The following is a 25,516-nucleotide window of genomic DNA, read 5'->3' as shown; positions in this document are numbered from 1 at the left end:
GGCAAGAGTAGGGTCCTTGACTTTCTTTTTCTCTGATGTAATCCCAAGAACTAAAACAGTGGCTGGTGCCTAATGACTGCTGAATAGCAATGGCTGTTGAATGAATGCATGGCTAAATGAGCAAATGACAGTCATCTCCAAAATCCTCTTTAGTTTAAGGATATGCCAAGGATACGCTCTTAATATAGTGAGTGCAGACTCACAGACATGACAGTTCAAAGTTACAGGTAAGGAAATTGAGGCAGCCAGTGACTTACCTGATCCTCCCTGTGGGTTTTTTGTTGTTTTGTTTTGTTTGGTGCCAAGGATTGAACCCAGGGGCGCTTAACACTGAGACACATCCCAGCCCCTTTTTAATATTTTATTTAGAGACAGGGTCTCCACCGAGTTGCTTTGGGTCTCGCTAAATAGTTGAGGCTGACTTTGAACCCACGATTCTCCTGCCTCAGCCTCTTGAGCTGCTGGGATTACAGGTATGCACCACCATGCCCAGCTCCTCACTGTGCTCGCATCGTGCACTCCACTGTCCACTAGCTTCCAAGAGCTGTGGGAACTGGACGAGTCCCTTCCCCCTCCGGGGACTCTAGTTTGCCATCAAAAGAGAAGACAGCCAAATAGCTCTGGTCTAGGGTTACCGTGAGATCAGGCGAGCTGACCAGCTCCAAGCACCTGCAGAGCGCTGGTGGGTTCTACACCCCAGGTCCTTCCCTGGGGAGCTGAGGGGGCGGGGTGCGGAAAGAGCCCAGCCCCGGGGCTGGGGGAGAGGGGGCGGAGCCAGCTGGTTGTTTACTCACCTGGGTCCCTGCTGTGTCCCCGGCCAGCTCAGGTTGGGGGGGGGGGAGGTGCTCAGCCAATGAGCTGCAGCAGCTCTCTTAAAGGCACCCAGCAGAGCAGCTGGAGGAAAACCAGCTTGGTAACCCGAGAGCCCCTGGGCCAGGAGGCAGCTGGGCGGTCTGGACAGTAGCTAAGCCCTCTGTGGCCACACTGCGACCCCCATGGCCTGGTCACTCCCGTCCTGAAAGATAACTTTCTTCAGGGAGATCTCCCACGTCTAGCTGCCCTGGCAGACTCCCAGGGAGGAAAGACAGCATGGCCTTGGCAGCTGCCCCCAGGAAGGCGCCCACAGGTGACAGGAAGAAGCCATTTCCCCATCCTGACCCGATTCAGCAACCCTGGTGAGTCCGGACCCTCTGGGCTTCTTGGACCTCAGGGTGGCGGGGTGTGGTGGAAAGATGCCTTCCCTGAGGGGGAGAAACCTTGGCTGCCGCTGCTGGCCCTGCTGTGTGACCTTGATCCAGTCACTCCAGTTCTCTGAGCCTTTGGGTTTTCCCATGGGGATAACGAGGAGCTCGAATTCCCACGTCCACTTTCCTTTCAAAGAGTTTTCTCCTGTCACACCCCCTGTTTTGAATGGTGTTTGCCTGCCAAGTCGTACCTGTTGCATAATAGAGCCGTTAATTGATTTTCCCCTTCTCGGTTCACTGTGGCCCTCTGGTAGCCAATCAGTGTTCTCTGGTCAGCGAGATCAAACCGCTGAGCTGATGCAAGTTTAGCCCAAAGCAGAGAAATGTGGTGTTTTAGTGCGTCTGTGAGATCTTATTGGGAGTCAGTATTTGGTTTGCATTTGACCTTCCGAAATCTGAGAAATAGAGCACTTGTGAGTAATGCTCAGAGAATGGGGACCCCAGGTGGGAAACCCCTGTATGTTGCCTGCTCAGGGTTTGGGGGACCACAGGCAGAAATACTACCTTCACACCCCAGGCTTGGCTTTAGTCTCCACGATGCTGCCTCAAGAGGAAGATGTTTTTTGTTTATTTTGTTTTCTTGTTTTGGGTAAATGGGTGACCTTGATCAAGTCGACCTCTGAGCCACATCCTCAGCTCTATTTGTATTTTATTTAGAACAGGGTCTCACTGAGCTGCTTAGAGCCTTGCTGTTGCTGAGGCTGGCTTTGATCCTCCTGCCTCAGCCTCCCCTGTGGCTGGGATTTCAGGCACGTATGCCACCGGGCAGGAGATCAGTTGTTAAAGTGAAGTCCTTGAACTTTTAAACTTGCTAGTGTAACTGAACTGCTCCCACGCTGGGTTCACCCCAGTCCTGCAGGAGGCTGGGCAACTCTGGATGGGGGAACTGAGGGCTCCCTCCGACTTCTGCTAGAGTGTGGCCCTGAGGATACAGGAACAGGTAGACGTGCGTGTGCTGCCTGCAGACCAGGGATATGGGGGAGGCTCCGCTGGGCTGGGAATCGGGATTCAGGGCTGCCGTCTGGAGCTCTTGGACCTCAAGCAAGTTGCCCAACCTCTCTGATAGGAGAATTGTAATCTTGGCAATGATCTCTGTGATAATAATTATTATCTGTAATAATTACTAATAATTACATGATAAAAAATTCGTCTGATGACCATGGAACTGTGGCTTGGCTGCTCGATGTTTAAATCCTTGTTTTAAAAAAATGCCATTTATAGTTTTTTTTTTTTTTTTTTGGTACCAGAGATTGAACTCAAGTGCACGCACCACTGAGCCAGATCCCCAGCCCTATTTTGTATTTTATTTAGAGACAGGGTCTCACTGGGTTGCTTAGCTGTTGCTGAAGCTGGCTTTGAACTCTCAATCCTCCCCCCTTAGCCTCCACAGGACCCAGCTCTATAGGTACTTTAATTTTTTTTGTTGTTGTTGTTATAGATGGACTCAACATCTTTATTTATTTTTATGTGGTGCTGAGGACTGAACCCCGTGCCTCACACGTGTGAGGAAGGCGCTCTACCACTGAGCTATAGCCCCAGCCCCCTCTATAGGTGCTTTTAAAATGTAAAACTGTGGGCCTGGGGTTGTGGGCCAGTGGTAGAGCGCTCCCCTAACATGCATGGGGCACTGGGTTCGATCCTTAGCACCACATAAAAATAAAGATATTGTGTCCACCTAAAATTAAAAAATAAATTTAAAAAAATGAAAAACTGTATGAACAAAAAGAATGGGAAAGGTAGCTCCCCAAGTCATGGTACATTCCCATGAGTATTGGGACAGACACTGGGTGCCTGCAGATGGCCTTGGTGCTGGAGGCAGTGCAGTTCGGAGGTTAGAACAGGCCCTTTGAGTCAGATGCTCTCAGGTTCAGAGAGACCTGCTGGTGAACTTGGGTGTGAGTCATTCTCCTCAAAGCCCCTTCTCCTCAGTCACTTGGGTTGACTGCCTGCCTGTCCTCCCCTGCATCGCAGGGAGTTCTGGATTATGGCAGCTCCTTCCCTCTCAGGAAAGGCGATGGGGAATGAGATGGTGTGAAAGCCAGAACAGTGCCCAAGAACAGGGAACCTAATAATTATTATCTGTAATAATTGCTAATTTTGGGGCGCACCATGTGTTTGAATATTGTGTGCGTGGACACACAGGTGCACATGATCACACGAAATTTAAAAATCCTCAGACCCCTGAAGGGTCGTGTTAGCCTGTCCCCTGCTCTGAGGCTAGCCTCTTTTCTAACTCACACTGGAAAATTGCAGCTGCACCCCAGGGAAGGCTCCTAAACAATTTTCCTTAGTAACCAGCCTTGGCATCTCAAGACCCTCCCAGGGGGATGCAGAGTGTGTGTGAGTGCCTCGAGCACCTGCGTGACAGTTCCAGGTACACCGAGTACCCAAACCTTGGAGGAAAATAGGTTTGAGCTGGATGGACTGAGTGCAGTGGGGCTGGGTTTCCTCCCATCACTGAGGCATAAAGGCACTTACAGGAGCAGCTATGTCAGGAAGCACTTACTGTGTGCTAACAGTTGTGATGAGTGTGTGAAGCTCATCCTGGTAGCATTTAATCCTCACAATGGCCAGTGCATTATTCCATTTGACAGGTGAGAGTACTGAGGCTCAGAGCTACAGATCTTGAAACTGGGGGTGGGACTCAGTGGTAGAGTGCATGCTCAGCATGTCTGAGGCCCTAGGTCCCACCTCCAGCACCAAAGAGGAAATAAAGAAAAGCTACGGATTTTAAACAAGCTCATGCAGACAACAGATGGCTGATTGGCAACTCAGATCTTTGTCTATCTAAATCCACGGCCAGGGCTCTTTTCCATTCCACCAGAAGTTGTAAATTGAACTAAATACCGCAGTCCTCAGGTATGTTTTGTCCAGCCTATAGAATTTTTTTTTGATTGTTGCTTGTCTTTAATATTTTAAGATTTTTAAATGCCAGTGTTCAAATATGGAATTATTTAATATAAAAACCTAGATTCTAAGTTCTTTTAAAGTCAGAAATAAAAGTTGGGTACACTGGTGCACACCTGTAATCCCAGTGGCTCTGGAGGCTGAGGCAGGAGGATCGCGAGTTCAAAGCCAGCCTCAGCAACTTAGTGAGGCAACTCACTGAGACCATGTCTCTAAATAATAGGGCTGGGGATGTGGCTCAGTGATCGAGTGCCCCTGAGTTCAATCCCTGGCACCAAAATAAATAAATAAATAAGTAGGGCTGGGGATGCAACTCAATGGTAGAGTGCTTGCCTATCATGTGTGAGGCCCTGGGTTCCATTCCCTAGTACCATAAAACAAACAAATAAATAACCAGAAGGAAGATCTGGCCCTCTAGTCTGTATTCTCTTATGCCAACGATCAACTGGAACTGGTGGTTAGTTGCTTCTGTAAATAGAACCTTCGATCTCTAGTTTGCCACAGTCCCTACCACTCCCTTATAACCACCTAGTCCACATTTTCATGTGTGATACCAGCCTGACCCCACAGGCCTGTGGTCATTCAAGCTCTACATGGCACTCTAACACCTGCCATCCCCCCCAACCCCCACTGGCCCTAGTCCTAATGCTGGCTTGAACTGGCTGTGACAGGAAGTAAGTAACAATGGCACCTATCTGGCCTTCAGTTGTAACTTGGGCTAGCTATGCTCTGAAATAACTCCAAAAGTGTCTTTTTTGCATGGCTTATGGAGAAGTCCCAAGTTCCCGTCACATCCCATATCTTGGCCATCTGACTGTGTGTGATCTGAGTCTGGGTAAATAATACTGGGAGTGTCCAGCGTTGTTCTCTCTGTGTTGCTATCCTTTGCATTGCACACTGGATGGTCCTTGTGACACAGGACACCTGGGAACAAGTAGGGCCTGGTGGCACCAGTTCTGGGAGGATTCCAATTCCCAACCCTTTGATCAAAGACTCTGACTTCCATCTGCCTCCTGTCATCTGTTGCAAGAGGCGTGGTGGAACGGGGAGGATTTGGAGTGTCCTATGCTGACACCGCTTTTGCTGTAGGGTACACGAGAGAGAATATATAGCCCAGCTGAGAACATTCTCCCTTAGCTACACACGTACACACGCCCGTACCTGCCTATGGGTCAGAGATAGCCTTCCTCGTGGGGCTTCACATCTACCCAGGATCTTACTGGGGCTTCTGAGATCAGATCGTTAGAGTCACGGAGTATTGGAGATGGAAATGTGGGTGGTGCCTCGGACATAGATCACCTAAAACAGCAAGAGCAAATGGGTTTCACTTCACTTGCCGTTTTCCATCCGTTGGTATGTGGAAAAGGTGCCTGAAGCTCCCCATGGGCATCAGACCCCCAGATCTATCAGCAGTGCCTGCCACGGACCTGGCAAGGGGGGGGGGAGAGCAGCACTAATGCCAGAAATCCCTAATCCTGGCACCTGCCAACCTCCTCCTCGTTAAACAGATGAGAAAACTGGTCTGGGAAGGGGAGGCAACTGGCCCAAAGTCCTGCAGCAAGGCAGAGGCAGAGGCAGACCCAGGAGCAGGGCCTCTCTTGACCTTGACACCCTCATTAGATCTGCTGTGTTTGCTCTGAGAAGAAAACGGACAAGGAAGGGAACTGACCAAAGCAAAACTGGGCCCTAGGAGTCCTGGGGAGCCTGGCGGAGGTGGAAGCTAAGGAATTCGGTTCTGTGCCACTAGACTGAGCCCTGCCAGCCTGTGCCGTTGGCTTCTGCTCCACTTCTCAGAGTCCCTTTGCTCCTGCCCCAGTTTCTTGTTTCATTTTCCTTGGGCAGAGAGTGCACATCTGAGCAGAGGGGCCTCCAGGGACCCTAGGTCCTACATACCCTCTTTGGCAGCCTTCAGTAAGCTCCAAGCCCTAATGCAGGGGTTCTTAACCATACCAATGCCGTGGACCTTGGCAATCTGGGAAAGCCTTTGAAGCCCCTCTCAGCATGCATTTAAATCCATAACATAAAATACTAGGATGCCAAAGAAACCAATCATAATGAAATACAGGTAGTAAGACTTTTTAAATGCTTATGATAATTAATACATTAAACATGAGGTCTGGTGGCAGATACATTAACAATTATAACTTTAAAGTAATGCTGAAATATCCCCAAGGTTTTAGGTTTGTGTTTGAATGTAGAAAATCTTCACTTGGCCTCTCTGACCCTTCATAGGACATCAAGCAAAGGTGAGGCCGAGAGAAGTGAAGTGAAGGGGTCCCTCAGTGCCATTGGTGGCAGAGTTGGGGCTGCAGGGACATCTGGGGAGAGCAGGCGCCCCTGGGTGTCCTCCCGCCAGCCATCTCAGGGAAGCAGACTTCCCCAGCCAAGAGGAAAGAGTTAGGAAACTTGAATTTGAGGTTCCCATCTGCCATCACCTCAAGTTTCTCATCTACAAAGGGACAAATGAGAGAGATAGACTCTCATTTGTCCCTTTGTAGAGGGACTTTAATGTATTTGTGTGCACAGTCGGACATTCTTTTCTCTTTTCTCCCCATACCGACAGTCCAGATAGTCCTCTATCTGTGACGGTGTCCTTTCAGATGGCTTGCACAGTGATGTGAGCATATCTGTGGTTGAACACCCAGCTACCCCCTCTGCCAGTTCACCTCCTGAATACCTCCTCTGTCCCCACTGCTATGTCATCATGTCTCTATGGCTGGACTTTTATGACCCCTGATTGCTCTCTCTCTGCTCCTGTCTGCCTTTTATGGAGCCCAAACCTGTTTTGACCACAAGTCCTGACCATGTCCTCCTCCACAATGTCCTCAGTTGTCTCCTCACTGCCCACGAGACCAAGTCCAGCCCCTGCGAGTAAGGCAACCTTGTTCCTTCCATGTCATCTGCCTCCAGCCTCCTCTGCCTCTCCCTTTCCTTAGCCTCCTGGCCTCCTCCTCCTGCAGCGGGGTTGCTGCTCTCGTTTTGAGTCCTCTCAGGTTACCCACAGTTAAGAGTGCAGCCCCAGGGAGCAAGGAGGAGAAGGGATGATTCAGGAAACCAGAGATGCTGCTTTCCCAGAGCCTGGAGTGGTGAGCAGGGGAATCCCACTGAACACAGAGGGATTCAGATGGTGGGGGCAGGGGACGGCTACTTCTCTGTCCTCTGACTGGGCCAGATGGGTTATTTTCAGAGACTAGCCTGTAGCTCCTGGAGAGAGCTGGAGTCACCTGCACAGTCAGAGAGGGCCTATTATTTGCCATGTGTATTGGAACCTGGCCACAGGAACAGAATACAGCCACCAGGAACAGAATACAGCCCAGCAGCCGAGAATTCATAGAATCTTTAATTCTTAGAATGTCAGAGTTGGAAGGGAGCTTGTGGGTCTGTCCTTGGGTTGAAGCCTTCTCTGCTTCAGACAGGAAAGTAAAGCCTGGAGCAGGAGAATGACTTGCCCGAGGTCATGGTGACTTTGAGGCTGAGTTTGGACTGGAGCCAACATCTCATTTTCTTCTTCATCTTCCTGCTCTGGACTCAGAGTTCTGGACTCTCACTGGGAAACTGAATAACTGGTCTAGAACTGATTTACCTACAATGGGTTAATGTGTTATTGACGGTCAGTGTGAGTGCGGCTCTTACCAGGGGTTCTCAACACATTAACCCAAGGTCCCCAGCTGGTGGGCAGTGATAGGTTACAAGTTTGCTGAAACAGAGCCCTTGGCCATGAGTGGAGCTGAAGCCTGGGGCAGCTGGAGGCCCAGCCATGTTGGGAGTCACCTGGTCCCAGTTAGCTTCATAAGTTTAGTCCCTCTACTGAGGGCCATTGCCAAGTAGGAATGATGCATCGAAATTTCCTTGCCAGCGTACCCCTTGTTAAATGGACTTGCCTTGGAAATTCGCTGTGACATTGCATGTGTGTTTGAGAAAGTTGACCCTGCTCAAGGACGAGGGTGGATCCAGGTTTAGGGTGTATCCTGCAGGTTTTAGGAAGTATCCCGGTTTAGGATAATTTGGGTTTAAGGCGTTCCCGGTTTAAGACTTGGGTTTAGGGAAGTTCCAGGTTTAAGGTGTACCCTGCAGGGGAATAGGGCGTATCCTGCTGCCTCAGGCACTCCTGATCCTTGAGTTCCCATGGAGTTCTCGTGAGATTCAGAAAGTATTGGGAAAAAAAGCCTTGTGGAGTAGGTGAATTGGGCGGCGGCAGAACTGGGATTTCCCCAGAACGTGTGTAGAGGCCGGTGTGAGTTCGGGAATAAAGATTGCTGTTTGAATCTACAAGGTGTGTGGTGGCTCGTGATCTTGTGCCCAGCCAAGACTGCGGCATCCCTCTGGGTTCTCCTGTGATATCCCAGAAGGAGTAAATTGGGAAGCACTGCATTAACCCCAAAGCATGAATAATTTTAGGGGTGCTACCAGCAAGGTAGGGTTCTAATTTTGGCTAGACTTCTCCCTTCTCAGATATATATTCAGGGTGAGAGAAGTACAGGGGAAGAAATAAAAGAGGTCCCTTTGTTGAGCCTCATTTAGTCTTTCAACCAGTGCCATTAGTACATGCCATTATCAACTCCATGACACAGATTAAAACTCAGAGTCAGGGAAACTAAGGGACTTAAACAAGATTTTATAGTTAGGAAGCAGTGATTTGGGATTTGAGGCCAGGTCTGTCCTTTGGATTCTACTTTTTTTTTTTTTTGCACAGGGCGTGGGGGCAGGCACTGCGGATTGAACTCAGGGGCACTTAACCACTGAGCCACTATTTCGTATTTTATTTAGAGACAGGGTCTCACTGAGTTGCTTAGCACCTCACTTTCACTGAGGCTGGCTTTGAACTCACGATCCTCCTGTCTTAGCCTTCCAAACCGCTGGGATTACAGGTGTGCCACCACTATTCCGGCCAGATTCTACACTCTTTTTTTTAAATTTTTTTTTTTTTAGTTATAGGTGGACACAATATCTTTATTTTTATGTAGTGCTGAGGATTGAACCCAGTGCCTCACACATTCTAGGCGAGCGCTCTACCTCTGAGCCACAACTTCCGCCCCCTGATTCTACACTCTTAACTATTCTATGTAATGGATTTATTTGGGGACCAGAAGGAGATAGAGATTTGTGGCCTTTCAGGCCTGTTCCTCTGGCATCAAGGCTGCAGATTCTCCCTCCAATTACAAGTCCCTGGCTTTAGGGAGACCTTTAGTAGGAGGGATGGGTCCTGAAGACCCTTGAATCTTTTTTGTAGATGGACACAACACAATGCCTTTTATTTTTATGTAGTGTTGAGAATCAAACCTGGATCCCACCTGTACTAGGTGAGCGCTCTACCGCTGAGCCATAATTCCAGCCCCTCACACTTGCCTTTGTGGTGTGAGATTATCAGTTGGATGGGGGTGTACAATTTAAGCCTTGCCTAAGATCCTCTTCAGGAAAGGCAAGATGGTGACCTATCCCTGGCTGCTGTGACACCTTGGAAACCCATAGAAAGGAAACTGGGATAAAGGACCTTGTTTACCAGGCTAAACCCTCCCTTGAATCATTGCTCCTATGAGCAGATTCAGTTGTGTGACCAAGCCTTTTAAACTCATTGCCTCAAGGAATCGCTCCAACAGCCCTATCTTGAGTAGCTCTTATTATTATCTTCTCCATTTTACCAGAAGAAGAATCTGAAGCTGTTAGAACTCATGGAACTTGTCCAAGGCCACACAGAATGAGGCTCCGTGGCAGAGCTGGCATTTAAACTCGGGTCTGCTTGATGCCAAAGCCCATGTTCCCGTTACACTATAGTGCAATCTGGCAGGGTGGGGAGAAGCACAGTTCTAGGTCAGGATTCAAGACGCAGCCAGAACTCTGACTTCTCAGTGGATCTGAGTTAGGGGACCTTCAGTTAAGTCTTTTCTGGATCCAGTATCTAGAACTATAGAAAGGTAATTCCTTCTCTGCCTAAACCAACAGATTAAAAAGCAAAAGAAGTATACAAACTATGGCGCTGGGGTTGTGGCTCAGAGGTAAAACACTTGCCTAGCATGCGTGAGGCACTGGGTTTGATTCTCAGCACCACATACAGATTGATAAAATAAAGGTCCATTAACAACTAAAAATATTTAAAAAAAGAAATATACAAACTATTACCCATTGAGGACTTAAACAGGGGGGGCCTGGCTCTTCGGAATAGCATGCTAGATGAGCAAGTTTTTTCCATTTCCAGTAATTATGGACTAATTTATCAAAGATCAACCTTCTCACTAAAAATTATTAAAAGAGCTTATCAAAATAAATTGTGTGTGTGGGTGGGGGCGTATATGTATATATTTGAAGGCATTAGAGAACTACAAAAGCACCAAGGACCTGATGTGCTGAGCCAGAGAAAAGAGAAAAGCAGAAAAACAAGCTCAATATTCAGCTGGGTTTGTTGGTACATGCCTGTAATCCCAGTGATTCAGGAGGTTGAGGCAGGAGGATCCCAAGTTTGAGGCCAGCCTCAGCAACTTTGTAAGGCCCTAAGCAACTTAGTGAGACCCTGCCTCAAATAAAAAATAAAAAGGGCTGGGGATGAGGCTCCTTGGTTAAGCACCCCTGGGTTTAGTCCCCAGTGTGAGTGTGTGTGTGTGTATATATATATATTTTTTTTTCCCCACTCCTCCCTCAGAGAATATGCTATTTCTCAAGAAAAGTCAAAGAAACTGGTAGTGTTGGGAAGATGGGGTATACAAAATTGGATTTCAGTGTCTACGAAAGAGAAGTATCCGTAAATACCCCAGGTTTTCAATTATAGTCCCCCAAAGGTCAAAACCCTAGGAATAGACTTAAGATAGCAATTGACCAGCCTTGACAAAACTGAGGACCAATGTATAATCAATTTTTTTAAAAAAATTTTATTCTAATTTGTTATATATGACAGCAGAATGCATTACAATTCATACTACATATAGAGAGCACAATTTTTCATATCTCTGGTTGTATACAAAGTATATTCACACCATTTGTGTCTTCATACCTGTACTTAGAGTAATGATGTCCATCTCATTCCACCATCTTTTTTTACCCCCTTGCCCCCTTCTTTCCCTCCTTCCCCTCTTCCCTATCCAGGGTTTGTCTAATCTTCCTATGCTCCCTCTCCCAGCCCCACTAAGCCTCCTTATATCAGACTCCTTATTTCAGAGAAAACATTCAGCAATTGTTTTTTTGGGATTGGATAACTTCACTTAGCATTATATTCTCCAACTCCATCCATTTACCTGTAAATGCCATGATTTTATTCTCATTTCTGCTGAGTAATATTCCATTGTGCATATATGCCACATTTTCTTTATCCATTCATCTACTGAAGGGCATCTAGGTTGGCTCCACAGTTTAGCTATTGTGAATTGTGCTGCAATAAACATTGATGTGGCTGTGTCCTTGTAGTATGCTGTTTTTAAATCCTTTGGGTATAGACCTAGGAGTGGGATAGCTGGGTCAAAAAGTGGTTCCATTCTCAGTTTTCCAAGGATTCTCCATACTGCTTTCAATATTGGCTGCACTATTTCGCAGTCCCACCAGCAATGTATGAGTGTACCTTTTTCCCACATCCTCGCCAACACTTATTGTTGTTTGTGTTCTTTCTTTCTTTTGGGTACCAGGGATTGAACTCAGGTGCATTCAACCACTGAGCCACAACCCCAGCCCTATTTTGTATTTTATTAGAGACAGGGTCTTACTGAGTTGCTTAGTGCCTCACTAAATTGTTGAAACTAGTTTTGAACTCATGATCCTCCAGCCTCCGCCTCCCAAGCTGCTAGGATTATAGGCTTGTGCTATCACTCCTGGCCCTTTGTTGTTTGTATTCTTAATAGCTGCCATTCTGACTGAGAGTGAGATGAAATCTTAGAGTAGTTTGATTTGCATTTCTCTAACTGCTAGAGATGTTGAACATTTTTTCATATATTTGTTGATTGATTGTATATCAAAAATTCCACCAGAAAACTTCTAGAACTAGTAAATGAATTCAGCAAAGTAGCAGGATACAAAATGACTATAACAAGAATTTGGAGAGGATAGAAGTCAAGCAAAGAAAAAAGAAATGAAGTAAAGTTAGAAGCAATGTTTGATGATGCTCAATAATTAAAAATCCCTTTAAACCCCATGTAGAATGCATTTTTAAAAAACTGAGCTAGGACCTAAATCAAAGACATTTCTATATATCAGTGACAAAACCTCTGAAAGGGAAATGAGGAAAATGACCCCATTTACAATAGACTAAAACAAAAACAAACAAACAAACAAACAAAAAAAAAAAAACAACTTGAAAATCAACCTAACAAAAGGGGTGAAAGACCTCTATAATGAAAACTATAGAATGCTAAAGAAAGAAATTAAAGAAGATCTTAGAAGATGGAAAGATCATATTGTCAGAATGACAATATACAGATTTAATGCAATTCCAACCAATATCCCATTGACATTCCTCATAGAAATAGAAAAATTAGTCATGAAATTCATTTGGAAAAATAAGAGACCTAGAATAGCTACAGCAATTCTAAGCAGGAAGAGTGAAGCAGGTGGCCTCACTATACCAGACCTTAAACTATACTACAGAGCAATAGTAATAAAACAGCATGGTTTTGGCACCAAAATAGACTGGTAGATCAATGATACAGAACAGAGGACACAGAGACTAACCCACAAAATTACAGTTATAGTATAATATTAGACAAAGGTGCCAAAAACATACATTGGAGAAAAGATAGCCTCTTCAACAAATGGTGCTAGGAAAACTAGAAATCCAAATGCAACAAAATGAAGTTAAACCCTCATCTCTCACCATGCACAAAACTCAACTCAAAGTGGATCAAGGACCTAGGAATTAAACCAGAGACCTTGTGTCTAATAGAAGAAAAAGTAGGCCCAAATCTCAATCATATCGGATTAGGCCCCAACTTCCTTAATAAGATTCCTAGTGTAAGAATTAAAACCAAGAATCAATAAATGGGATGGAATCAAACTAAAAAGTTTCTTCTCAGCAAAGAAACAATCAGTAAGGTGAGTAGAAACCCTATAGCTTGGGAGCAAATTTATACCACTTGCATATCATACACAGCACTAATCTCTAGGATATATAAAGAACTCAAAAAACTAAACACCAAAAAATAAATAAATAAATAAAAATAACCCAATCAATAAATGGCCAAGGACCTGAACTTCTCCACTTCTAATCAATTTAATGCTTTATAAGACTTTGGTTTAAATGCCTACAAGAAGCAAAAGTAAAAAAATCTCTCTGAAGTAATACTAGGCAAGACCTCAAATTTTTCTATAAAAATTTCTTTAATACTTGGGCTGGGGATGTGGCTCAAGTGGTAGTGCGCTTGCCTGGCATGTATGTGGCGCTGGGTTCGATCCTCAATACCACATAAAAATAAAATAAAGATATTTTGTTCACCTAAAACTAAAAAATAAATATAAAAAAAAATTTTTGTTGGGCTGGGGTTGTGGCTCAGTGGTAGAGCGCTTGCCTAGCATGCATGAGGCACTGGGTTCGATCCTCAGCACCACATAAATGTAAAATAAAGATATAGTGTCCACCTAAAACTTAAGAATAAATATTTTAAAAAAATTTTTGTTTAATACTTGATATTCAAACTTTAGCCTATACTTAAGTAGACAAGACCAAATGGCTGAAAACCAAGAGGAAAAACAAACAAAAACAGTAGGCCCATAGGAGATCCAAATATTGACATCATGAGATATGTAACTTAAAACACATGTGTTTAATATATTTAATATATTATATGATAGGAAAAATTATTTTAGCAGAGACCCAAACTCTATTAAGGAGAATCAAGTGGAAATTCCAAGGCTGAAATATAATAAATGAACTTAAGAATGCAGTAGATGACTATAACAATTTATTAACACAGCTAAAGATAGAATTAGAAAATGAAAAGCAAATCAGTAGGAAGTATCCACATTATAGCACATATAGTACAGAAAAAGAATAATATGGAACATGATGAAAATTACTAAGTGTATATAATCAAAGGTCTCAGGAAGAGAGAATTTGGAGAGGAGAGAAGTCAAGCAAAGAAAAAAGAAATGAAGTAAAGTTAGAAGCAATGTTTGGTGATGCTCAGAAATTAAAAATCCCTTTAAACACCAAGTAGAATGCATTTTTTAAAAACTGAGCTAGGGGGCTGGGGATGTGGCTCAAGCGGTAGCGCGCTCGCCTGGCGTGCGTGCGGCCCGGGTTCGATCCTCAGCACCACATACAAACAAAGATGTTGTGTCCGCCGAGAACTAAAATAAATAAATAAATAAATTCTCTCTCTCTCTCTCTCTCTCTCTCTCTCTCTCTCTCTCTCTCTCTCTCTCTCTCTCCCCCCCCTCTCCTCTCTCTTTAAAAAAAAAAAAAAAAAACTGAGCTAGTATCTATTATGGCATCACTGTCGAAAAACAACTGTACGGGGAAAGTTTTGAAGGCAGTTGACAGCTTCTCAACAGAAATAATGGAAATGAAAAGGGAATGGAATAATATCTTACAAAGTGATGAATGGGGATAATATTGTGTGAGCTTAAAGGTTCTTGAGTTTTTATGTGTCTGAATCACTGGGGAGGTAGACAGGAGTGTTAAAATTTTAGATTCTCAGATTCCACCCCCATACATTTGCATTTAGCATCTCTGGAGTAGCACCAAGACTACTCTCCATGAGCAGCCCGTGAATTCTGATGCAGAGAATTAATGGTAGATGGTTTGCCGTCATGGCTGCAACACTTCCTCCTGTTCCTATATGCATACTCCTTACAATAGGACTTTGCCACTCCTCCAATCAAGAAATGCAGTCAGGGCCAGGCATGGTGGCACATGCCTGTAATTCCAGAGGCTTGGGAGGCTGAGACAGGAGGATCCTGAATTCAAAGCCAGCCTCAGCAATAGCAAGGCACTAGGCAGCTCAGTGAGACCATCTCTAAATAAAATACAAAATAGAGCTGGGCATGTGGCTCAGTGGTTGAGTGCCCCTGAATTCAATTCCCAGTACCGAGAGAGAGAGAGAGAGAGAGAGAGAGAGAGAGAGAGAGAGAGAAGAAATAAATGGAGTTTGCTTTTCCTTCTTTTGATTCTTGTCCTTCTAACTTTACTTCATTTCTTTTTTCTTTTCTTGACTTCTCTCCTCTCCTACTTGTGGCTTGGTTTGACCAATAGGCATTGGTTGTGATAATGTTTTTATAGCTAAGATTTAGCCTCAAGTAGTCCTGCATTTTTGATATTCACCCATTTGGAACTCAACTGCAACAAGGGATTGACTAATAAGAAGTCGAGAGAACTCTAGAGAATATAGGAACAGCAGATACAAGGAGCAGCCACCATCCCTGGGGGTGACATAGAACATCCGAGGAGGCATGCTGCCAGGACTGAGGCCCGGGTACTTTAGGAGAGCACATAGCTGTGATTCACTAAATGGTGGAAACGTTGCTATGGAGCCATGCCAGGCCCATGGAAGTTGGTAGAAATCATCCTCTGGAAGTTGTTGGAAATGTGTCCTCTCAGGTGCCAGGGAAAGCCATTCAGAGGGAAATGTCTTATTAGAGATAACTGCTACAAAGTCACTTTAAAGGGATTCTGGGAAGCTGCTGGCATCTCCTGACCACTGTGCACCCCAGGAGTCTGATACTGGCACCCATATTGCAGGGGCTGTTTGGGACACCACCTGCACTTGGGAAGCCTCCACTCAGCAGGAGTCTGCTGAGCCTGCACACCGTACCCAGGAAGCCACTTCAATGTCTCTCCAGCACTTCTGCTGACAAACTGAGCCTCCTGCCTTCTGGCAAAGGAAAAGAAGCACTTCAGAGGCCCAGATCCACTTTAGTGGATTAGGAAAGAAGGGCAAATATGGAACTGAGACAGTAAATCAATGACCCGCACAGGCCACCTTGAACCATCCATCCCCAGTCAACCTGCATGAGCACAACTGTGTGAATGACCCTATTCAGGACCAGCCAAAGAACTGGCTAGCTGCGCCCAGCCCAGATGGCCAAACCTTAGGCAAATGAGCAAATATAAAAACTTATTTTTGAGTCCTAAATTTTGGGATATTTTTTTTTATGCAAAATATCGTCATATCAGCATTGGAAGAAAGCTAGGCTGTTTTCCATTTCCCATTCTTGTGACTTTCTTTGTGCTATTCCTTATGTCCAAAGTGACATTTTTTTTTTAACTCTTGCCAAATGAATGGATTTTCCTACAGTTAATTAACTTTTATTTCCTTTCTTTTTCTTTTTTTGTATAAGGGATTGAACACAGGGGCTCCTAACCACTGAGCCACATCCCCAGCTCTTTTTATTTTTTATTTTGAGGCAGAATCTTGCTAAGTTGTAGGACCTCACTAAGTTGCTGAGGCTGGCCTCACTGAGTTGCAGAGGTTGGCCTTGAACTTGTGATTCTTCTGCCTCAGCCTCCCAAGCCTCTGGGATTACAGGCATGTGCCACTGTGCCCAGCAAATTAATTTTTTTTTAAACCTATAACACATGTAGATAAGTAAACACATCATCAATGAATAGCTTCATAATTTTGGCCAAGTGTTTGTGTTCTTGCAACCAACAGCCATACATCCCCACCCCAATAGCTCTCCCTTCCTGTCACTAACCATGCCCCGCTGCTGAAACACAGCTCTGACTTCTTATACCATAGTTTAGTTTTGCTTGGTTTGGCACCTTGCATCAGTGGATCACGCAGAACATTCTTCTTTTGTTCAACATCATATCTGTGAGATACATCCCTGTGGCCATGTGTAGTTGCTGTTTCTGTTTGTTTCTGTATCGCTTTCAGTTTTGAACATACCATCACTTGTCCATCTGTTCCCTTGATGTATAGTCAGGTCGTTCATGGACACCGCTGCTCCCATAGGCCTTGGGTGACCATATATGTGCATCTCTGGTTATTCCTCCGAACTGAATTACTGGGGTCAGCATTATCATGCTCACAGCATATTAAAACTTTATAAAAATCAAATAGGAAATAACATGCAAATGTTAATCACAATCGTGCGAAAGGAGGGGGCAAATAAACCACATAACACCTGTGCAAAGAGTGATACGATATCAGAAGAGAAAAAGAAACAAAATGTTGACATGGTTGACGGGTAAAGAAAATAGGAGTGATTTTTCCTCTTGACATTCTGTTTCTCCCACAACTGTATCATAACCATGTAGTATTTTTATAATCGAAAGAAACATTTAATCCTATTGATCACCAGTGTCTTGCTCAAATGTCACTTCCCGCCAAGTAGCTTTAGCATAACCAGATTGCCCTCACCATTTATACACCCCCTAGGGAAGAATCACATTTCTGTAGGAGCAGAGTGGCTTGCCTAAGAAGGTACCCCCCCGAATGTCCAGTCCTTTTCCTACAATCATAGACATTTCGTTAGCAACTCGCTTTTCTTTCTTTTTCTATTTGTTCTTTTTAGATATACATGACAGTACAGTGTATTTGGGCATATTATACACACATGGAGTGCAATTTATTCTAAATAGGATCCCAGTCTTGTGGTTGTATATGATGTGGAGCTTCACTGGTCGTGTATTCATATATTAACATAGGAAAGTTATGTCCGATTCATTTTATTGTCCTCCTGTTCCCATCCCCTCTTACCTTCCTTCCCCTTTGTCTAATCCAATGAACCTCTATTCTTCCCTCCCACTCCTCATTGTGTGTTAGCATCCACATATCAGAGAGAACATTCCCTTTGATTTGGGGGGATTGGCTTATTTCACTTAGCATGATACTTTCCAGTTCCATCCATTTCCAGCGAATGCCATAATTTCATCCTTCTTTATGGCGGAGTGACATTCCATTGTGTATATATACCACATTTTCTTTATCCATTCATCTGTTGAAGAATACCTTGGTGGGTTCCATAGCTTAGTTATTGTGAATTGAGCTGCTATAAATGTTGATGTGGCTGCATCACTGTAGTATGCTGATCTTAAGTCCTTTGGGTATATACCAAAGAGTGGAATGAGTGGGTCAAATGGTGGTTCCATTCCAAGATTTCTGAGAAATCTCCATACTGCTTTCCATAGTGGTTGTACCAATTTGCAGTCCCACCAGCAATGTACACATGGACCTTTCCCCCCCACATCTTTATCAACATACATTGTTACTTGTATTCTTGATAATTTCCATTCTGACTGGAGTAAGATGGAATCTCAGTGTAGTTTTAATTTGCATTTCTCTAATTGCTAGAGATGTTGAACATTTTTTCATGTATTTGTTGACTGATTGTGTTTCTTCTTCTGTGGAGTGCCTGATCATTTCTTTTGTACATTTATTGATTGGGTTATTTGTTTTTTTGGTGTTAAGTTTTTTGAGTTCTTTATATATTCTGGGAATTAGTGCTGTTTAGTCAGGTCGTTCTGTATGGTGGTAAAGGTTTTCTCCTAATCTATAGGCTCTCTCTTCACATTCTTGATTGTTTCCTTTGCTGTGAAGAAGCATTTCAGTTTGATACCATCACATTTATTGACTCCTGATTTTACTTCTTGAGCTAGAGGAGTCTTGTTGAGGAAGTCAGTTCCTAAGGGGACATGGTGGGAAGTTGGGTTGGCCTACATTGTCTTCTAGTAGGCACAGGGTCTCTGGGCTAATGCCTAGGTCCTTGATCCACTTTGAGTTGGCAATTCTCTTTTCTTAAAAGAGCAACCTGACTTGCCATCAAGAGAGGCAAGAATCTGAACCCAGGCTGGGGATGTCGGTGAGGGGTCGAGCTCTTGGCTAGGGTTTTCGAGGCACAGGGTTTGATCACCAAGACTACAAAAACAAAACAACACGCACATTCACACACACACACACACACACACACACACACACACACACAATTACTGACTCCATTTTTTTTTTCTTGAACAATACAAAAGTGTTGAAAGGCCAGTTGTCACTTAGCAAATCATTGGTACAGATGTTCAAGGGAGCTCACCCTAGAAAAAGGAATCTGGTGTGAATCAGAATCAACCAAGTATGGTCTGAACAGAGTAAAGAGGCAGGGGTGGAGATTAAGGGAAAAACATGAATTTGGGAACCTCAGCTTTGCATTACAGCTGTGCAACTTTTGGCAAGTTAATTTACTTCTCTGAAGATCCATTTTCTGTCTGTCACGTTGGAGGGATGATGGTGAACTAATTTCCAGGGTAACAAATAATATTTGATTAATTGGTGGTGGCTTCTAGAGAGCTGCATGGAGAAGGATCTTGGGGACCAGTCCAGGCTTTGTGGGGAACACTGCTGTGATTGATTAATAATTTCCTCCACGTGCAAGGGATTTGAAATGGATATTATACTTACCCAACATGTGTCCTTCCTGGACGCAGTCTGTTCATTCCAGGTTTAAGTCTATCCGTGTTTCTGGTGGGCATACAATTCATCCCACAGGCAATTTTCTTAATTCCAAAGGGGAAGGAATTTTAATTATCTTCTAAAAACCATAGGGTTTGTCTTCAGCAATGGATGTGATATATATTTAAATAATCCGAGAGACTTGCAGAGCTCCTCGGAGGTGGAAGCGTCTGCATACAAAGTGTTAATTACATACTTATAATCATTCTTTTGAGATAAATGATATTATCATAATTTCCATATTTGACAGCCTTCCCTGTCTGTGCATCGCCCTCCCCTCCGTTTTGAAGCCATTTCCGGGAGGAGGGGATTTAATGGTGGTTGGTTGCATGGGCAGTGGCTGTAGGGTCTAAATGAGTGACCTGGGTGCTGTCCCAGCCCCAGCCACTCAGGGTCCTACCTGAAATGTCATGTGGCTTGAGATTTGTTAATGGAAGTTGGCCTTTGTGTTATCTTTGAAACGATAAGGGGTCAGTGAAAGATATATACTAGTCGTGGCCATCAAGAGAGTGGTGGGGTATTATTTGAGCACATAAATTATGTGATTATGACTGTCAAAGAGACCCATGAACAAGGTGACAGGTAAGTACATCATCTTTTTAATTTTTAAAAATATAGATCTATATTTTTAGTTGTTAATGGACCTTTATTTTTTTATATGCCGTGCTGAGAATCAAACCCAGTGCTTCATACATGCTAGGAAAGCATTCTACCACTGAGCCACAACCCCAGCCCCATATTTTTAGTTTTTGAGGAGCCTCCAGACTGCTTTCAATAGCACTGCCCCATTTGACATTCCCACCAAGAGTGCACATAATTGCAGCTTCTTCACACCCTTGCCAACACTTGCTACTTTCTGTTTCGGGGTTTGTTCGTTTGTTTTAGCAGCCATCCTAATATTAGATGAGCAAATGTATTATTTTAATGCAATTCTAGGGGGAATGTTCAGAATATTCAACAACAAAAACAACAACAAACAACCCCTTTTGATAACCTGGAAGCAGGAAAATTTCTTTTTAATATTACAAACTGTTCCGAAACCTCCAGAATTTCATCTCATGAAACATATTCTGATATACAGCTAATCTCTCTCACCTCTGCCAGTTCTCAAAACCCTTTCCTGCAAGAAACCTCTAAAAACTCACCATCTTTGATCTCCTCCTGCCTTTTAATCTCCTTTTCCTCCTCTGTTCCCCATTCCTGTCCCTTCTCATTATTTTAATTTTTGTTTATTTTATGTTATTGCAGTACTAGGGATTGAGCCCTCAATCCCCAGCCCTCAATGGACTATTATTTAGCCATAAAAATGTCGGGAGTGCTTAACCACTGAGCCACATCCACAGCCCTTTTCATCCTTTTTTTTTTTTTAACTTTGAGTTACCCAGAAAGGCAACTGATCCTCCTGCCCCGGCCTCCTGAGTCATTGGAATTACAGGTGTGTGCCACCACGCCCAGCTCTTAAACAAGGTGTCCTCTGTTGGTCCAGCTCCCCAGCTCTGCTCTGGCCCCCTTTTCCTTCCTCTTCCCTTCAGAGTGCAGCAATATCCCCTTCTTTCCTTCCCTACATCTCTGGGTTCCAGACACCCTGGGGACCCTGTGTTCAGCCTCAGAACCTCCTCCTGAAACTTGCAGGGCCCCCTCATGTTTGGTGAGCCCCCTCTAAGCAAAGAGAGTGAATCAGAGGTAGCTGGCATTCAGGTCTCGTTACACACTCTCCCCCTTCACTCTGGGTGAGGTTCAGGATTGTCAAAACACAGAAACCTGCACAAGGAGACTGTCGGCTCTACTAAGCATTTCCCGAGCCCATTAAACCATGTTATCCATTATTTTTGGATGTTGACCTCATGCGGTAGGACTTGGCTGTATCATTCTACCATCATTATTATTTTTTAAAATTAATTTTTAGGTGTTTGTTGAGCTGGGAATTGAACCCAGGGCCTCATGCATGCTAGGCAAGTGCTCCACCACGGAGCCACACCCCCATCCCACATTTGACCACTTAAAACAATGGAGTTAAATGTACAATAATATACTGTACAGAGTTTAAGTGTGTAGTTTAATGAGTTTTGTCAAATGTCCTATGACTCAACAATCAGCTTATTTAGAGAAATTGCAAGATCCCTAAAATTGGTGGAAGGAGCGTGGAGTTTGGAGTGAAGAGATACCCAGTCAGGGTTCTGCCATTGATCTTGGGCAAGTCCTCTCCCCTCTGTAGGCTTGTGTTTCTGATCTGTACAAGGAGAAGGCTAACTCTAGGGGCTCCTTCAGCTGTAGGTTCACATGACAGAGCAGGTTTTGGAAAAAGGTCACTGAAGATCCTGAAGTTATGCAGAACTACTGTGTCCTGCTGACATTGGCAGAGTGAAAACGCCTTACCTGGAGCTTCCAGTCACCTTCCTGAAGAAGAGAAACTAGAGAAATCACCATCATCCTAATAAACAAAGATGGCGGAAACCAGCAAAACCAAGACCTGTCTCCCACAGTAATGTATCTAAGTCGTTGCCATCAAATCTCTTTTTTCCTTCCAGTACATAAGGGAAAGATTCTAAAGGATTAGCTTGAAAATTCACAGCAAGTACCCAAAACACACCGTTTGCCAACGAGGTTGAGTTTAGCCACTTTGCTGTTTGGAAGCTAATGTGCCTTAAAAGAAGTCAGGGCTTTTCCAACAAAATTCAGAGGAATCTCTCACATGCATGTGGCGGTGTTCACTTTGCAAAAGCTTCTCACCCATTCCTCGTTGGAATGGGCAGCAGTTGTTTTCAGAGGAGCATCCTAAGGCTCCAAAAGTTGAAGGTCTTCACAGACAGTGGTGAGCTCCCCCCCCTGTGTTCTTTGGTTTGGGCCCCACTCTCTATTTTGCAAACCAACTAACTCAGAGAACAGTCTGAGTTCAAGAGGATCTAAAAACAACAAGAGCACTCCACAGGTGGCAGCTAACAGGAATTGACCCTTCTTGCCCTCCCATTGCGCCTTAACCCTTGTAATTCCTCCAACAGCTCAGAGAAGACTCCGTTTGACAGACAATGAAGCAGAGGCAAAGAGAGGTGTCATGGTTGGAGAGGTGCGATTCCACCCAGGCAGCCTGGCTGGAGGCCCGGGCCCTTCACCCCTATGCTACAGTGCCTCACATTACACCATGCTGCTGATTAAAGAACTTTCTAAACAAAGCCGTTCATTGGAGAGATGAGCAGCCTGATAGGCAAGCAAGGCCCCTATTTTGAGCCCTTCCAGAGGAGTCACTAGGAGGGAGGCTTCAAGGCAGTTAGGTTTAAAGCAGTGATTGAGCCCAGTGTCCTAGATGATCCCTCCTAACCCAGAGATGACAGGATTGGTGAAATCTCTTCAGAATTCCAGCCTGACAGCTCAGGATGGTGACGGACAAGTCCCCCTGCCCTTGGGCTTCCAGATTGAACGTGCTTTCCCAGTCCACCAACCTGCCCACTCTGCTTTTCTTGTGGGCACTGGGATCACTGAGCTGGGTGAGCAGGTGACTGTGCGTGGATCATCCCGGAAAACTGACAGCATGGTCTCTAGCCCAGGGACCAGGAAGGAGGAATGGCAGGACATTTGCTGCCCGATTTAATCAGTGCAGTGTGTGTCGCACAGTGGAAATGCAACACACTCGGCTCACTTCCGGGCCTGAGGCCCAGATATTAGTCATAGAGCCATAATCAGAGCTCCAAGGACTCTCTGCAGCACCCTGTTCAACTGCTTCATTTCACTCATGGGACTACAGAGGCCCAGAGAGGGGAAGCAACTTGTCAGAGGCCACACAGCATTCATTCAACAAATATTGAGTGCCTTCTGTGCTGAGCTTGGCACTGGAGGTACCAAAGGTGAGAAGAAGATGGAGCCACAGGATGGATGTGACAGGAGGCAATGGGCCAAAAGCATTGTTCACATACGAACTCAGATTGTGATCTGGAAGTTCTCTCTGAGAAGGGGCCAGTCGACCTGAGGCTGTATGAGGCAGCCAGTCACAGTGGAAATGTGATGCCCTAGGACTCCTGGGGATGAGATTGGGGGAGTCAAGAGGGATGTGTGTGTGTGTGTGTGTGTGTGTGTACGCATGCACGCATGTGCACGGGGTCTTTTGGGCACAGGTGAGAGGCCTGGAGCTTGTCCTTGTAATAGGAAACTCTTGGAGGAGTTCTTTTTTTTTTTTTTTTTTTTTAAAGAGAGAGTGAGAGAGGAGAGGGAGAGAGAGAGAGAGAGAGAGAGAGAGAGAGAGAGAGAGAATTTTTAATATTTATTTTTTAGTTCTCGGCGGACACAACATCTTTGTTGGTATGTGGTGCTGAGGATCGAACCCGGGCCGCACGCATGCCAGGCGAGCGCGCTACCGCTTGAGCCACATCCCCAGCCCCTTGGAGGAGTTCTTTTCAACAGAGTGGCAGACGTGCTCTAACCTTTCCTGTTTCCCAGATGCGGGGTTCCCTGGGTACCCGGGTATCGTGGAAGTTTGCAGAAAACACACCAGACAATGCTACCCTCACAGACAAACCTGGTTTTTCCTTGTCTTTATCTGGTGATCTGTGTGCACTGTCCCCACATTCGGAAAGTAGGCCACTCGGGTTCATTGGAAGTTCCTCCTTCCCACCACGTGTCTCCAGTAGACCTTGAGATCCAAGTGTGTGGGCAGTGAGCAACGTCTCTGGTCTGGTGGCTGTTGCTGGGACTGGCACTCAGACAGCCCTGCCACTTGCCACAGGCTTTCCCCTGCCTCATCCTGTGGTCAGCCTTCACCTCCATGCATAGTTAAGGCCCTGAGAGGTCCTGCAGAAAAACCCTTGTTTAATATCGTTCAACCCAACATTTCCTCAAATGGTTTGATGCCATAGAGGTAAGGAAACATTAGAAGCTGCTATCAAGACTGCTAGGACAGCCTGGGGCGCACACCTGTAATCCTAGCTCAGGAGGCTGAGGCATGAGGACCATGCGTTTAAAGGCAGCCTCAGCAACTTAGTGAGGCCCTAAGCAACTTAGCAAGACCTTGTCTCAAAATAAAATATAAAATGAGCTGGGGATGTGGCTCAATGGTTAAGCGCCCCTGGGTTCAATCCTTGGTACCAAGAAGAAGAAGAAGAAGAAGGAGAAAAAAAAGACTGCTAGGATAGGAAGAAATTTCCAGAACATTTAGGCTTTTTTAAAAAATGGGTAAACTGAAGTCTGGTCAGGGAAGGGGGAAAGGTCTTTTCTAGGTCTCATAGGAAGCAGCATCAGAGCTGGACCTGGAAAGCAGAACTCCTCCTACACTCCACTGTCTGGTAGTGAGTGGGAGGCCTTGTGACAGTCCTGAGCCAGTGTTTCTCAAAGGGTGTTCCATGGAACACAGACGATTTGTTCTACATCTCATGAGTTTGGAAAATGTTGCAATCTCTTCCTCCTTAGAGGAGGCCCTGAGACATCCTACACCAAAACACTGGTTTAACATTGTTTATTTATTTTTATTTATTTATTTATTTATTTTAGAGAGAGAGTGAGAGAGAGAGAGAATTTTTAATATTTATTTTTTAGTTCTCGGCGGACACAACATCTTTGTTGGTATGTGGTGCTGAGGATCGAACCCGGGCCGCACGCATGCCAGTCGAGCGCGCTACCGCTTGAGCCACATCCCCAGCCCTATTTTTATTTTTTTAAAGAGAGAGAGAGAGAGGAGAGAGAGAGAGAGAATTTTTAATATTTATTTATTTTTTTTAGTTCTCGGCGGACACAACATCTTTGTCTGTATGTGGTGCTGAGGATCGAACCCGGCCGCACACATGCCAGGCGAGCGCGCTACCGCTTGAGCCACATCCCCAGCCCTTAACATTGTTTAATTCATTGTTTCCTCAATGGTTTGAGGACAGCATACATCTTTTTTGTTGTTGTTGTTATTGATTTGTTCTGGGGGTTGAACCTAGGTTCACCTAACCACTGAGCAACATCCCCAACCCTTTTTATTTTTTATTTTAAGACAGGGTTTTACTAAGTTGCTGAGGCTGGCCTTGAACTTGTGATCCTCCTGTC

The 25,516-nt window shown here is 44.8% G+C and overlaps 1 protein-coding gene across 1 annotated transcript in view; it reads left to right on the top strand.

Moving 5' to 3' along the window:
* The first annotated feature begins 959 nt into the window (after window positions 1-959).
* Window positions 960-25,516, top strand: part of LARP1 (La ribonucleoprotein 1, translational regulator) — an 82,960-nt gene continuing 58,403 nt past the window's right edge. The window contains exon 1 of the mRNA XM_081285920.1: window positions 960-1,175. The gene's annotated coding sequence lies outside the window, so the exon portion shown is untranslated. The remainder of the gene's footprint in view (window positions 1,176-25,516) is intronic.

This window comes from Spermophilus citellus, assembly GCF_964194105.1.
Source record: "Spermophilus citellus genome assembly, chromosome: 1".
In the NCBI taxonomy this organism is placed as follows: domain Eukaryota; kingdom Metazoa; phylum Chordata; class Mammalia; order Rodentia; family Sciuridae; genus Spermophilus; species Spermophilus citellus.
Note: the sequence above shows the minus strand (reverse complement) of the source record. Positions and strands in the feature narration are given on the sequence as shown.